This window comes from Lagenorhynchus albirostris, chromosome 12 (assembly GCF_949774975.1).
Source record: "Lagenorhynchus albirostris chromosome 12, mLagAlb1.1, whole genome shotgun sequence".
Taxonomy (NCBI): domain Eukaryota; kingdom Metazoa; phylum Chordata; class Mammalia; order Artiodactyla; family Delphinidae; genus Lagenorhynchus; species Lagenorhynchus albirostris.
The window spans coordinates 14573519-14589509 of NC_083106.1; the positions used below are offsets into that span (position 1 = coordinate 14573519).

Below are 15991 nucleotides of genomic sequence, written 5' to 3' on the forward strand. Positions count from 1 at the left end.
ACCCATCCGGGCCGGCGGGCTGGGGCCCGGGGCTGGCCCGCCCTCCCTGCGCTCCGGGACCGGGCTCGGCGCTCTCCAGTCATGTGTTTCGCTTTAAAGGAGAGGAGCCCTCCCTGTAGCCGGCCTCTGTTCGTGGTCAGTAAGGCTCTGCAGAGAGACCCAGGGAGGGTTTCCGAGTTGCTGGGATGAATAAGACCAGAGTCAGCGGCATGTTATCTAAACCGTTACTTCATTCCTGGCACCGACTTACTTGTCTCTTAGCTCTTAACATTACTTAAAGGAAATAACCACACAGATATTAAATCCCACTGCCATTAGAAAAAAGACTGTGTTCCGTACCCTTATGTTTGTTTAGAGGCTGATGAGGTGCAAAAATGCTCTTTCCTTTTTAGTACCTATAGCTTTTCATATTTTCACCACCTGCTTCTCACACAGGCACACACACTGCGCTGATCCAGGGTTGGCAACCCTCAGCTGCCCTGTTTCCTGAACTCTCTGAGAAGGGCTGTTACAAGGCGAACATGTGTCTTCAACACTTGGTCCAGGCAACTTTTTCAAAGTCCAAATACATGAGCATTACGTCTGTTCCCCGCCCCTCCCCGCCCCACGCCAAGCCATGGTAGAAGTTAGTTAAACTTTCAAACTACGCCGTATTCCAATTTAGAGACACTATGGCATCTCTAACATACAGGCACACAGCATGAAAATCAGTCAGAGCCGACATTTAAAGTTCAGAAATTTTCAAGCAGCCCTAAATTTGTAAAATCTTTTTTTCACTGAAACTTCAGATTTGTTCTATATAAAACAGAGGATAAGTTGGGGGGTTCTTACGATTTTGACACACTATTTCCATTTAGGCCCTCCTGCGTTTGTTTCTTTTTTCATCCTTTTTCTCTTTATCTCTTCATGCCTTGCCTGTCTGACCCCATTAGCACAGGCTCTCCCCCTAAGTAAACAAAAGAAAGGTTTACTATTGCTTTTTTTCTTCAGGCAGTGAAGATTTTGTTCATCATTGCTCGGGGGCAGGGAGGAAGGTGGGGGGCTTGGAGTGGACCAGAGTGGGCACAGGAAAGAGGAGGGGGGAGGGGAACAGAATTATCAAGAAAGGCTAATAAGGGCTTCCCTGGTGGTGCAGTGGTTAGGAATCCGCCTGCCAATGCAGGGGACACGGGTTCAAGCCCTGATCCGGGAAGATCCCCCATGCCATGGAGCAACTAAGCCCGTGCGCCACAACTACTGAGCCTGCACTCTAGAGCCCGCGAGCCACACTACTCCCACGTGCCACAACTACTGAAGCCTGTGTGCCTAGAGCCCATGCTCCGCAACAAGAGAAGCCACCGCAATGAGAAGCCTGTGCACCGCAACGAAGAGTAGTCCCCACTTGCTGCAACTAGAAAAGGCCCGCGTGCAGCAATGAAGACCCAACGCGGTCAAGAATTAAAAGAAAAAGAAAAGAAAAGAAAAGAAAATGCTAATGAGGACAGACTTGTTGGCTGGCATGGCACATAGTTGCTCCCTCTGGCCACCAGGGGGCGCTACGCACCCTATCAGGCCTACACCGAGCAAGGTTAAGGCGGCACCGTTTCTGGCAACCAGACCTTGTTACAGAAATCAGTTCAGCCTCCATAGATTGGATTTCCCTCATGTTCTGGCGAACGCCCAGCCTGGCCATACGTCCAAGTGGGAACAGGGAGTGATGCGCCTTGTCCTGAGGCCTGGGAGCTGATTCCCAGAGTGAGCCACTTAGCAGTTTCCTAACCTTTATCTTCCCTAGCTGAAACGTTGCTGGTGTTAATGGTCCCTGTGCAGTCCATAGAGTTAAGGGGTCTGGGCAGCTCCACATTCCTCTCTCCGCCACCCCACCCCCAACCCTCGAGAGTCCTAGCTGTGCAAATCATGGATAAAGCCGACCCTGAAGGCTGCATTTAATGTAGACCACTGTACATTAAATGAGTGGTCCACAGCCTTCCCAAGCGTGTGTATCGGCCTGGGCTACCTCCAGGATCTGACCTCCCAGCTCTGCATCATTTCTCAGCACCAGCAGTTGGGGACCACAGATGGCTATCATCCGGCGCCGCCTGAAACACACATATTCAAGTTCTGGGTGCATCTGTTGATTCTCCCCTTGCTTGGCTGTGCCACCAGCTCCTTTCCTTTCTAAAAAGTCCAAATTCTAACAATAGGACAGGCATCAGCTGTTCGCCTGAGCTGAATGGAAGAAACATCACTAGTTACAAATGCAAGGTCCAGGGCTTCCCTGGTGGCACAGTGGTTAAGAATCTGCCTGCCAATGCAGGGGACATGGGTTTGAGCCCTGGTCCCGGAAGATCACACGTGCCGCGGAGCAACTAAGCCCGTGCGCCACAACTATTGAGCCTGCGTGCCCAGAGCCTGTGAGCCACAACTACTGAAGCCCGCACACCTAGAGCCCATGCTCCGCAACAAGAGAAGCCACTGCAATGAGAAGCCCACGCACAGCAATGAAGAGTAGCCCCCGCTCGCCACAATGAAGAGTAGTCCCCGCTCGCCGCAACTAGAGAAAGCCTGTGTGCAGTAACGAAGACCCAACGCAGCCAAAAATAAATAAATAAAATTAAAAAACAACAACAACATTTAAAAAGGTAAATGTATCACTATTCAGCTTTGGTGCATAAACTTTCTGTTTCTTTTCAAGACATTGGTGAAGACAGTGACACAGCCCGTTTGATATTTTTGGAGTGGTGGTTTAAACCAGAAAGCAGAGCAAGGGATCACGTGGCAAGTTGTTGCCTCTCTTAGCAGACAGTCCTCCTTTGACCTCCATCCACCTTGAAGAGTAATCAAGGACAGGGCATGTGGCAGTCTGCCCGATAAGCCGCTGTGTGTCTTGGATTTACAAAGAAAGGTCATCAATCAGGATAAAAGCTGGAGTAAAGATCAGACGTGAGGTCAGTGTACAATGCAGGCAACTTTCTCTGGTTACTACTTTCATTCCCTATTTGCTTGTTTTTGTTACATCAGAATTTTTAGAGGAAGACGTCATCACCCAAAGCAAAAATGATGGGAAAATGTTTACCAATATCATAAATAGGTAGATGATAAAAAACGTGTTTTCCCAAAACTTCATGGTTCATTCAACAAATATTTACCAAGTTCTTACTCCATGTTAATTATGCTAAGCCCCTAGGGATACAATTGGATACTGTCCTTGACCTCGGGGAGCTCAGTCTTGGGTGGTAGACACACCAAAGGAAGAAGCACGCACGCTCCAGTTTAACCCACCTCAGGTATCATCTCTGCTAGCCTCTGAAAGGATGGGGGATGTGAGGGGATAGCCCTACCTGAGGCACAGAGGAAGGCAGTCCCACAGAGGGAACGAACAGCATGCAGAAAGGCACGACGGAACACAACATTTAGGGAATATAAGTGAGTTCTTTATAGCTACAGGCTCAGAGTCTACTTGGGGAGACCAGGAGAAGGGAGGGACAGAGGTGATAACCGGAAATGAGACAAGAAAGATTACATTGGAGGCCAGATTATGAGGGCTTTGAATGACATCTTAAGAACTTTGTAACAAATAACCCAATTAAAAAATGGATCAGGGATTCCTCAGTGGTCCAGTGGTTAGGACTCAGCGCTTTCACTGCTGTGGCCCGGGTTCAATCCCTGGGCAGGGAACTAAAATCCCACAAGCTGTGCGGCGTGGCCAAAAAAGAAAGGATGAAGGATCTGAGCTGATGTTCCTCTAAGGTAGATAACACAAATGACTGATGAGCACGTGAAAAGATGCTCAACATCGTGAGCCATTAGGGAAATGCAAATCAAACCCCACAATGAGATACCAATTCACACTCACTAGGATGGCTGTAATCAGAAAGACAGACAATATAACAAAGAAAGGAGAAACTGGACCCTCATACATTGGTAGTGGGTAGGTAAAAGGTGCAGCTGCTTTGGAAAACAGTCTGGCAATTCCTCAAAATGTTAAACATAGATTTACCGTATGACCCAGCAATTCTACTCCTAGATATATACCCAAGAAAAGTGAAAACCTACGTCCACACAAAAACTTGTACAAGAATATTGGTAGCAGCATTATTTATAGCAGGCATAAAAGTAGAAGCAACCCAAATGTCCATCAACTGATGCATGGAAGAATAAAATCTGGTTTATCTTTCCAATGGAACATTATTCAGTAACAAAAAGAAATGGACTATTTATACATGTTATAACATGGAGAACCACTGAAAAAATATTGCTAAGTGAAAGAAGCTAGTCACAAAAGAGCACACAGTGTCATATTATTTAATTCCATTAGAAACAGGCAAATCTATGAAGACATAAAGTGGCGTAGCAGTTACTCAGAACCAAAGAGTTGGAAAGACTGCTAACAGGTAAGGGGGTTCTTTACGAGGAAATGAAAATGTGCTAAAATTGATTGTGGTGATGGTGGTACAATTCTGTGAATATACTAAAAACCACTGACATGTATACTTTTTTTTTTTTTTTGGCCGCATTGGGTCTTCATTGACGCATGCAGGCTTTTTCTAGTTGCGGCAAGCAGGGGTTACTCTTCGATGCGGTGCGCAGGCTTCTCATTGTGGTGGCTTCTTTTGTCGTGAAACACGGGCTCTAGGTGCGCAGGCGTCGGTAGTTGTGACACGTGGGCTCAATAGTTGTGGCTTGCAGGCTAATTAGTTGTGGCGCATGGGCTTAGTTGCTCCGCGGCATGTGGGATCTTCCCGGACCCGGGCTTGAACCCGGGTCCCCTGCACTGGCAGGCGGATTCTTAACCACTGTGCACCAGGGAAGTCCCAGACACTATACTTTAAATGGATCAATTGCATGGTATGTGAATATTTCATGAAAGCTGTCTTTTTAAGAAAAAAAAAAGAATTTTGTATGAGTTCTAGAGGCTGCAGGGAATCATTGGAGGTTTTAGAGTAGAGTTGGTGGCACAAAATTTGAACTGTGATTTAGAAAAAGTAAGCAGGCAGTAATGACAAGGAGGAAGATGCTCTAGAAATAAAATTGATGGAAACCGTGGTGACCAAGGAGAGGAAGGAGTCAAAAGTTACATCACCCACTGTTGGATGCTGGAAGGTAGCAGCAGCCACGTGCATCTCTGAGATGATCGGAATGGTATGAGGCAGGTGAAGTCCAAGGTCTGGAACACCGAGGAAGAGGAATCTGAAGAAGGGCTCCGAGAATGGACAGAGATTAGTGGCCATCAAGGAGAAAATGGCATCAGAAGCCCAGAGTGGAGAGGCTTAGGAGATGGAAATAGTGGAAACATTCGGACACAACTCACAAAGTGGTGACTCAGGATGAGAGCTGAGGAAGCCTCGCAGTCAGGGGAGGCTGGACTAGTGGACAAAACGCTGCAATAAAGACAAGGACCAAGACACCAGGATTAGCACTGACGCTATGTTCATTAACTTCTTCCAAGGAGGCGTGAGTACTTAACCCAAAACTGAGCATCATCGGAAACTGTTGACTTGGACTCACACCAAATCCAGCCCCCGCCCATCACCCCATCCTTCCGTTTTCTTTTCACCTCAGTTTTACACTCGGAGGAAGATAAACCCAAACCCAGTGAGGTCACTTTTCCTCTGGCTGCAAAGGGCCGGTGAGATCTAAAGGAGCATCTATGCACTGTTACCCCTTTAAAATGCTTCAGAGATAATCTCAGGTTGAGTTAGAAGCTGCTGCAAACTAATAACCATGAAGAAGATGAATATATACACTGAATTAAACGCATTGGGCAGGTTCTCCTGGGCTCAGTGTATTTTCAAGTCTCTGCTGCTCTGCTATGAACACAGACAAATACCAGCTAATTGGATTTTACGGTCCAGTTGAGTTGGACATGTTTGTGTAGACATGGTTATTTTGATTCAAAATCCTCAAGACAAATAATCTGAAGACTAGCTCCTCAAAGGGACTACTGTAATACAATAGAAAAGCTAAGGGGGATTTAAAAGTCACTTAAGATAATTTATCCAAAAAAAAGAAAAAAGAAGAAAAAAAACGAGTCAAGGGGAAAATTATTAAAAAACTCAATCCAAGTAATAAAAGTGATGCAGAATAAGTTTATTTCTCCTCTTACTGAGTTCACATGTTTTTATATTTTTTGCTTTGGCAATTCTGCTTTTATTAGCTATACCAAATGAAAGTATAGATTTATGTATGAAAATTTAACTGCTTGGGACATATAATATTTAAAGAACCTAAGTGTCCCAATACTAGGAAAATAGCACATTTAACTCTTCAGGGGACTATCTGGCAAAACAACATGTTTGAAGCAGTTAATGACAAGGAGAAATGCTTACATGGATATTGAAAGCCACACACCTCTTTGTTCAGTATATAAACTATATATTCAATAGAATCTTTGCTTTCTAAAATGCATATATATCTGCACATAAGTGAGGGTGAGGAAGAAAAGAGCCCAGAAAGAAGACTAACAAAAGCCAACCACAGTGGAATTATGGGTAATTTCTGCCCTGATATTCTCCAACACTTTACACATCTTCTACAACAACCTCTGTTACTTTCACGGTTAGAATGCAGGCACCTTTGACATCCAGCTTGGGGTTGCACGGGGTGGTCCAGCACTGCTGGACTTTGAACCTTAGAGCAATACCTCCGATTTTCCATTAAAAATGCAAGGCAGTCTAAACCATGATCAACTCCCGATCATGGAATATATAAATTAGCAAGCAGCTTAAAGTCAAAGTGTGATCTTTTAAAAATTAGGAAATAAGCAAAAAGATGTTTCACTACCAAATTTGGTCAAGTATCTGCACAGATTTCAAATTCTTTCCTGAGTGCTTTGTGTTCAACTCTTCTATTCCTCTTAGGACTCTGAACTCTCATCTTTGGTTTAGTCTAAAGAAGATTCCAAAGTGTTGAGAAACTAATTGTAGTTCTGGTTCTTCTGATAGCAATGTGGCCGGGGTAAAATATTCTTTTAAATCTCTGGGCTTCAACTGACGGGGGAATAAATACACCACCCATGTTAATGTTATTCTGAGGTGCAAATGAAGGTTAGCCTCAGCACTACTGAGTATATTCTAAAAGCATAATAAATGTTAGCTATTGTGCTTACTTTAAACTATACATTCTCCCATGGGGTAAAAATTAGTTCATAGTTCGTCTTACTCTTTATATATGAAGCACAGATTATATATATATATATGTATATATGTGTGTATGCGTGTATATGTATATATATACATACATACATATTTAGATAGATATAGATATAGATATAGATATTACATAAACTGATATACAGTATATCTCTTCTATTAAAATTTTAGGTGGGGGGCAGGGACCGTTAGGGAAAAAAATGTCTGAAAAGACTCAGCGGGGCAGGGCAGCGGTAACAAAAAGAAGGTTGAGAAATACTGCTTTAAATATAGTTAAGTCTCATTTTAAAAAGTCCTTTGAAAAATACTTCTATAAAAAGGAAGAATACCCTTTATCATCAATTTCTCAGAAATGCATCCTCATAAGAGAAGCATCATCTTGCACTAAAAGTAATTAACCTGAGGCTCCCTCTCGATTTTTCAGAAGAGAATGAGACAATCTTTGATTTGCCTGAAGTCTTTCTCAAAAGGAGTGGGAGCGAGGGGCCAGCTGAAGGTTCACACTGGGAAGAAATAATGATAATTACCTACCCAAGACCCACTGACATTCCACAGTTGTCCATCTGAATTGTGATGTGAGCCCGTCAGCAAGCCACATGCAAGGCTTTAAATTTTCTTTTTTTTTTGGGCGCCCAGCATGACTTGCAGGATCTTAGTTGCCGCCCGGGCAGTGAAAGCGCCAAGTCCTAACCACTGGACTGCCAGGGAATTCCCGACTTTACATTTTCCGGTAGTCACATTAAAAAGAATAAAAATAAACACTTGAGGTTAATTTTAATATATTTTATCAAACCCAGTATGTCCGGTTACGTCAATAGGTACTCAATAAGAAAAATTATTAGGGAAATATTTTCCATTCCTTTTCTGTACTATTTCACATGTAGAATCAGCCACATTCCAAGGGTTCAACAGCCACATATGGCCAGAGCACAACTTCTAAAACTACAAAAATAACTGAACATCCCTCCTTTATGCTAACTCATTTCCCAATGACAATTCATGTGGGATCTTAGTTCCCCGACCAGGGGTGCAACCTGCACCCCCTGCACTGGAAGCGCGGAGTCTTAACTACTGGACCGTCAGGGAAGTCCCCCGCAATGACAATTCTAGCCCTGCTTCCATCTCCTTGCCTCCTGGACAGAAACAACCAAGCTATCCAATCACAGAATTGCCCTTACTTCAGCATCCAATCTAGAGATGACTCCTTTGTTTTCTCAGAATCATCCAGCATAAGCCCAAATCCTATAATAAAAGTCCTCCCACCTCCCACATTACTCCATTACTGAGCCACCCATGCCTAGAATCGTCCCTCGGTGCAGCAGAGGCTAAATAAACCTAACTTGGTTTGACTACACATGAGTTCCTGCTGGTCTCTAAGCGGCAAGGAATTAAATTGCCATTGATAGATTTAATTGGTACATCTGTCTCTTTCATTATCTCTTAATTTGAGTGAATATATTTGAATCTATTATTTTCCCAGCAACTTTTACTGTAATCATACACAATGATAAAGTGCTTAAAATGACTTTTTTTTTTAACTTAAAAGGTCAGCTAGTATATTTAGACTGGCTTCAAAAATAATTGCAAAGCAAAAATTTACACTTGCAAGAGTAATACATTTATTTAACCTGTAGTCACATGAATTAAAATTTACTTGTAAAGACAACTTTTCTGCAAATCTAGAGTGTGATCTTTAAAAGTATATCTTTTTTTAAAGTCAAGGTGGAATTCACTGCCTAGACAAAGAGTAAATTCTGGATGACAGAATTTACTTCTAATCCCTCCAGAAAACATAGTCCTGCTCACCAAAATTTATTGCATAAACTCCAAGGTCATGGGAATTCCCTGGCGGTCCAGTGGTTAGGACTCCCAGCTTTCACTGCTGAGGGCCCAGGTTCAATCTCCCTGGTCGGGGAACTAAGATCCCGCAAGCCACTCAGCACAGTCCAAAAAAAAAAAAAAAGGAATGAATGTTTAGAACAAAAAAAGTCAGTTCTTAGAAATTAAAAATATAGTGACAAGATGAAATCTATTCTCAAGGACGTTCTCCAAGAATAAAGAGATACAAACTAGAGGGAAAAAAAAGTTTTACTTAGAATCATTCTAGAAGTTCTAAAATCTGAACAATAGTAATCTCGAAAAGAGAGCAAAGAAAAAGAGGGAAATGGAAGACATAACTTCCTACAAATGAAGTGCATGAGTTTCTAGACGGAAAGAGGTCACACGAACCCAGCATGTTGAATAAGTGGATTCACATGAAGATCCATCATTGTTAGATCTTCCGAACACGGAGGACAAAAAGGACTCGGTGAGATAATGGGCTATCCAAGGGATTAAGATCAGAATAGCATCAGGTGCCAATAGTAATACATTTATCAAGATGACACTGATAGAATCCTACTGTGTTAGAACACTGATCAGAAATTAACACAACTGGGGGAACGGTCAGGGCCAAGATTTGACAAGCGTGAGGAAGGCATCACATTTCCATACACTGAGCTTTACTAAGTGAGGCCACAGAGCTTGAGATGAATCCCGGGGGCTCTCTGCAAGAGGCTGCTTAGGGGCAAACCGTGGCTCTGCTAAGGGGACCTTTTCGACCTTCCACTTTATTTACAACTAACAATGACTTGAAAAGTGGGATTTCTCTTATTCTTGTCTCTAGCTACTGTTATCATGTAAAGGCTGTCTGCTTATGATCATGCTGGGTGAAGTACCGAAAGGGTGACTAAGGATTCCAGCGTTAGAAATCCCCACGTGTATGGGCATTTTCTTCTATTGTCTTCATTCTATGTGGCAGTAGCTCCTTTAGCAACATCCTTGATAGGGGAACTCCTTTATATACTTCTGAATCAATTTACTTCTGGCCTCCAATCAATTCCTCCAGTACGTAATCCTTGGTTTATAGCAAACTAAGCTGTTCTCGTGTTTTAAAGAGTCTGAGAAATAAACTCTTCTTTAAAAGTGGGAATATTGAAATTAATACCCCGTTATGCTTGGCAAGCTTCCATCAAGCACATCCGTATCTGAAATATATATATCAGCCCTGGCATTTTTCTTTGAATGTGAGACAGCTTGTCTTCTCTGGGGAGGTTCTGCCTAGAAGAGAAAAGATTAAAGGAAAGACACGATAAATGTTTTCAAATACTCAGAGGGCCACGATGTGGAAAAGGGAGGTGAGTTTGTTCTATGTAGCCCCAGAAGGCAGCACCAGAAGCAGGGAGCAGCTGGAGGAGGCATATTCTCACTCCAGTGGAATAACTGGTTTCCTTTTATGGAGAAACTCCCCAAACCTTCCCGTGTTTAAGCAGAGAGCCTTCTGAGTGGGGGCAGGAGCCTGGCGTAGACAGCCTCAGACTGCCTTCCCACGGAGGCTTCCTGGTCCCAAACCTGGCTTTCCAGCTGACAATCATAAAGGCAGGTGTCCCGGGCTGAACTGCATCCTCTCCAAATTTGTATGTTGAAGCTTTAAGCCCCAGCACATAAGAACGTAGCTGTATTTGGAGAGAAAGTTTCTAAAGAGGTGACTAAGTTAAAATGAGACTGTAAGGGTGGACCCGAATCCACTCTGCCTGGTGCCTTATAGAAGAGGATTAGGACACATAGAGACACCAGGGATGGGCACACACAGAGGAAAGACCAAATTCTGGATGACAGAATTTACTTCTAATCCCTCCAGAAAACATAGTCCTGCTCACCAAAATTTATTGCATAAACTCCAAGGTCATGGGAATTCCCTGGCGGTCCAGTGGTGAGGACACAGTGAGGACACAGAGAGAACCTGGCATCCACAAGCCAAGAAGAGGCCTCAGAGAAACTAAACCTGAGGGCACCTTGATCTTGGTGAGAAAATAAATTTCTGATATTCAAGCCACCCATTCTGTGATATATTATTATGGCAGCCCGACCAAACTAATACAGCAGGATAACTGCCTGGTACTTGGTGTCAGTCTAAATACTGCATGTCTGGTTTAAGACACATTAAAGCAACCAGTTCATTCAATTAATTCAATCCAGCATATATCAATTTTCACCAAAATAACTAATGCATGCATTGCTAATTGGGGGGCAGGGGGGGTCTACTTGATATCACATGGTACCGACACATTAATTACGAAAACAGTTTGTAAAAATTCAAATTATGGTGCTCAAGAATAAGACTCAATTGATAGGCTAAAAAGTTGTAGAACTTAAGCTCAGAGAATACACACCTTCCAGAGATATATACAAATATCGATCAGAGGATTTACGTTATCAAAGCATCCTTCCATATAATATAGGGACATTGCGCTCTAGAATACACATTGCCAGGACCATTTGGGGGTTGCTGTATTAGGTGAAACTGGAGCTGTTTTAAGAACGTCCTTCAGACCTAAAAGTCAAAAACCTAAATTTTTTTTTGGCTGTGCTGCGCAGCACGCGGAATCTTATTTCCCCCAACAGGGATCGAACCCGTATGTCCTGCAGTGGAAGCATGGAGTCTTAACCATTGGACCGCCTGGGAAGTCCCCTAAAGGATTTTTATTAAATAAATAAAATGCTAAATTTAATGTTTCCTTTCTTGGCTTAGTTACCATTAGAAAACCATTAACTGCCTCGATCCCTCCAAGGGAGAGGGTCTGAATCTTGGTATGTTACTTGGACAAGCTATAGGCCATCTTACCTATGCTCCTCAAGTGGGCCATCCATCCTATTCATGGGTGCCCTGGAGTAGCCTCAAAATGACAGCCGTTTATAGGTAAGTCTTTGCAGTAATTTAAGACTGACTGACAGTCTTTACGGCACTTATCAACATCTTGCACTCATTCTGGGCCAGAACCAACCCCTATTACATGATTCTGATCTCCTCCCATGTAGGCAGAGAAAAACGTTACTTTGTGGCCACATTTATGAAGCTCCTTATCTTTGTTTCATACCTAAATAATTACATATGGAGACATTCTTGAATGTTTTCCCCTCCTGAACTTTTTTTTTGTTTTAATTTACTTATTTTTGGCTGCGTTGGGTCTTCGTTGCTGTGCGCGAGCTTTCTCTAGTTGTGGCGAGCGGGGGCTACTCTTCATTGCGGCGTGCGGGCTTCTCATCGCGGTGGCTTCTCTTATTGCGGAGCACGGACTCTAGGTGCGTGAGCTTCAGTAGTTGTGGCACGTGGGCTTCAGTAGTTGTGACTCGCGGGCTTCAGTAGTTGTGACTCGCGGGCTCTAGAGCGCAGGCTCAGTAGTTGTGGCACACGGGCTTAGTTGCTCGGTGGCATGTGGGATCTTCCCGGACCAGTGCTCGAACCCATGTCCCCTGCATTGGCAGGCGGATTCTTAACCACTGCGCCACCAGGGAAGCCCCCCTTTTGAATTTTTTGTTCATTAAAGTAAAAACTTCAAATCTAGAAGATGGCTTTTAAGATCAAACTAAAACGAAAAAACGTAAAAGTGTTTTTATAAAAAGCCATGATGAAATTGACAAGTAGATTCCCACCTGCCTAAAGTCACTTGCATATCTTCAACAGTTAAACCATCATTGTTTTTTTAAATGCCTATATTACCAGTACTGCTGATGTGACTCAGTCACAGAATTTCAGAGACGGACAAGGATGTTCATTTTACAGATGAAAACTGCTGCTCAATGAGATAAAGGGATGTATTCAAGGTCAGACAGAAAACCACTGAGAAAAGCAGTCTCACCAGTGTTTTACTCTTCTGGAATGAACTGATTATAAAAGGGAGGGAGGATGGATAGAAGTCTTACTCCTTCTTCCTTCACCCACCCCACCCCAAATTTTCAAGTTAGAACAAAAATAAAGGTTCATTGCACTGTCAGACTTAAATAGACTTCAGAGGGAAAAAAGCTCTATATAGCTTGGATGTTAGTTACTGAAAAATAAATCTGTGTTTCTTTAAAGATGAAAGCAGTAGAGTATTTGTACCAGAAATTTGTCAATGACATAACTAATTTCAGAGAAGCACGCTAAAAATATTGCTGTGGAGCAGAGGACTGAATTAAAACTAGTTCCCAGAAAGTGCAGACTGTAGGGCTTTTGCCTAGGTTCAAGGCCTATTTTGTGAGTGTTTCAAAACATTACAAAACAGGATACAGCTTGAGAAAATGTCATGTATTAATATTGTATTTGAAGTACCAAAGTGTTGGAAGGGAGACCCCTCTCTGTCTATCCAGCCCTCGTATTTGGTAGCATCACTGGGCGTTCTTATTTAATTGCAGGCAGGTCAGGGTCTGATTTCATGTTTCCAGGCAACAACACCTGGATAACCAATGGTGGGCACCTGTGAGAGCCCAGCGCCGGAAAGTACCAGCTTTGTCAGTGCTGATGCAGCAAAGGAAAGGGAGCCTCGGATACATCTAGAAAGCTCTGGTATTTACGTAGGGAATGAACTGATATAAAGGGAAAAGCAAACAGATCCTCCTCTCCCATATGAGTGAAAATGTAATATTGTGAACTCTAATTTAAAACTGTGTCTTCACTTATTCAAAATTTTTTTGAGCACTTACTATGTGTCAGACACTGTTCTAGGCTCAGGGGATTCAACACTGAAACATATAGATCCCACCCCAACCCCCCCATCCCAAGAAATCTCTGCTCTCTTGGTTCTTATATTTTAGCAGAGGTGGGAGGTAAGAGACAGGCAGACTGAACGCCAGATGTTGACAACTGATGTAGAGAAAAATAAAGGAGGCATGGAGGGTAGTATTTGTGCAACACACATGTCTTCATGAGAATACTAACAAGGTACCAATTATGTCACAAATTGAAGGAGAAAAGGGATTGACTCATAAAAACATTTCTTCCCAGTTGGGAAAACTGTAGCACAGAGAAACAAGTGTTTTGGAGGGTCATCTTTTAACAGCATCCTAGAGCAGCACTTGGGGTACTCATTCTTCACATAAAGTTTTTAAATGATCAAAAAGCAAAGAAGAACAACTTTAACTCCCAGATGGATTTTCTGTAAGGTAACAAGATCCACGGGGAGGGCTGTGATCATATCCCAAAGGCACTGTACACCAGCAAATTCAATAAAGGCCAAGACAATGACATTCAGCACCGTTAGAAACATGAAATTCTCCACAGTGCTGCAGACTCAGCTTCTAGATAACTGAGCAACGGATCCTCCATTTTTGTTACTGTATCTGCAGGGAAAATATCAGGATGTAGAAAAGTAGAACCTTGAGAAGGATAAGGAACACACTCTCTTAAAGACTTCTGCTTTAAGTGACAAGATTTTTTTGGCGCGGGGGGTATTTTTTCTTGGGGGTGAGAGGATGTTTTCCAGGCTCGCCTCCCAGGTCAGAGAAATCACGTGCAGTGATTCACGTGCATAGTTCCTTAAGCAGCCTCCGCACCATTGTGCTCAGCATAGCAAAGCCTGTTCCCCCGGTCTGCCGGCTGATACTTGCGGCTAACCCCAGAGTAGCAAATGCCAAGGGCAGAGCTCTCAGCTGCAGCTCCATCGCTGCTGGTGTAAATGCCCTCACTCAGGGTATGCAAATAGTATAAGGCATATGTGTGCAAAAATTCAAACACCAAGGAGAGGACCACCATTGTGTGTTTATTCTTTCATACAAGCAAACGTGACCTGTGACGGATGGAGAAAACATAACATTCACAGGCATTACAATGTTTGCTGTAGCTACTCTGCAGAAAGACAAATCTCAAAGAACTCCAAAAATAACTGTCTTGTAAATGATACATTCAAATGTACTAAGATCACAGTCACATGATTAACTCGTATATGGCAATGAGTTCAGTAGGCACTTTAACAAATATGTTATTATCAAAATAAAGAGGTCTTGGGACTTCCCTGGTGGTGCAGTGGTTAAGAATCCACCTGCCAATGCAAGGGACAGGGGTTCAAGCCCTGGTCCAGGAAGATCCCACATGCGCAAGCAACTAAGCCTGTGCACCACAACTACTGAGCCTGTGCTCTAGAGCCTGCAAGCCACAACTACTGAGCCCACATGCCACAACTACTGAAGCCCATGCTCCTAGAGCCCATGCTCCACAACAAGAGAAGTCACCTCAATGAGAAGCCCACGCAACACAATGAAGAGTAGCCCCAGCTCGCCCCAACTAGAGAAAGCCCGTGTGCAGCAACGAAGACCCAACGCAGCCAAAACTAAATAAATTAATTAATTTTTTAAAAAAAGAGGTCTGAAGTTTTTTGATTTTGTAATCCTTAATTTCCCCATCTGTTTGGAAAGAAAATAATCTGCCCAACAGATACTAAGACTGAATCAAAAGAAGAAAAATCTAAAAGCTTTAATTTGCAAAAATTTGAAATCTAAAGTTGGACCCGGACTGAGATATAATGTTTTTAAAATCATTCTTATTCAGGCACCCATAGAAACTCATAGAAAACCATATGAACGACAGACTATAGAACAAATGACAATCTGGGTTGGGAGGGGTCTTCTTTTTCTTTCATCTTTCCAGCAGAAGCAGATTTTCCACAAAACTAACCGCACTTCGTGCGGCCCCTGTGAGGGTTAGGCGTGGCGTGGCTGGATAGAACCTTCTGGTTCGGAAAAGGCTGTATTTCTGTATAAGCATTGTGATAAACGCTAAATCGCCTAAAAAGAGCTCAGAGAAAAGGGACTAACTCCAAGGCTAAAGTAATTTGTTGTGAATTCTTTTTTTTTTCATTTTAATAAATATTTGTTTTCATGGCTGACTGTATACTCTGTAAAAGATGGTCCCTGAAATTATATAATCAATCTTCAAGCTCCCTCCAAAACATACACACACACACACACACACACACGTGTGTGTATATCTATATCATCTATATCTATATATGTGTGTGTATATATATACATATAGATATATATGTGTGTGTGTGTATATCTGAACCCTA

General features: G+C 42.9%; 1 protein-coding gene across 1 annotated transcript in view; it reads right to left on the minus strand.

The window, feature by feature from the left end:
- The window catches only part of AKAP12 (A-kinase anchoring protein 12), a 102347-nt gene that overhangs the window by 26719 nt on the left and 59637 nt on the right, over positions 1–15991 (minus strand). The window lies entirely within an intron of this gene.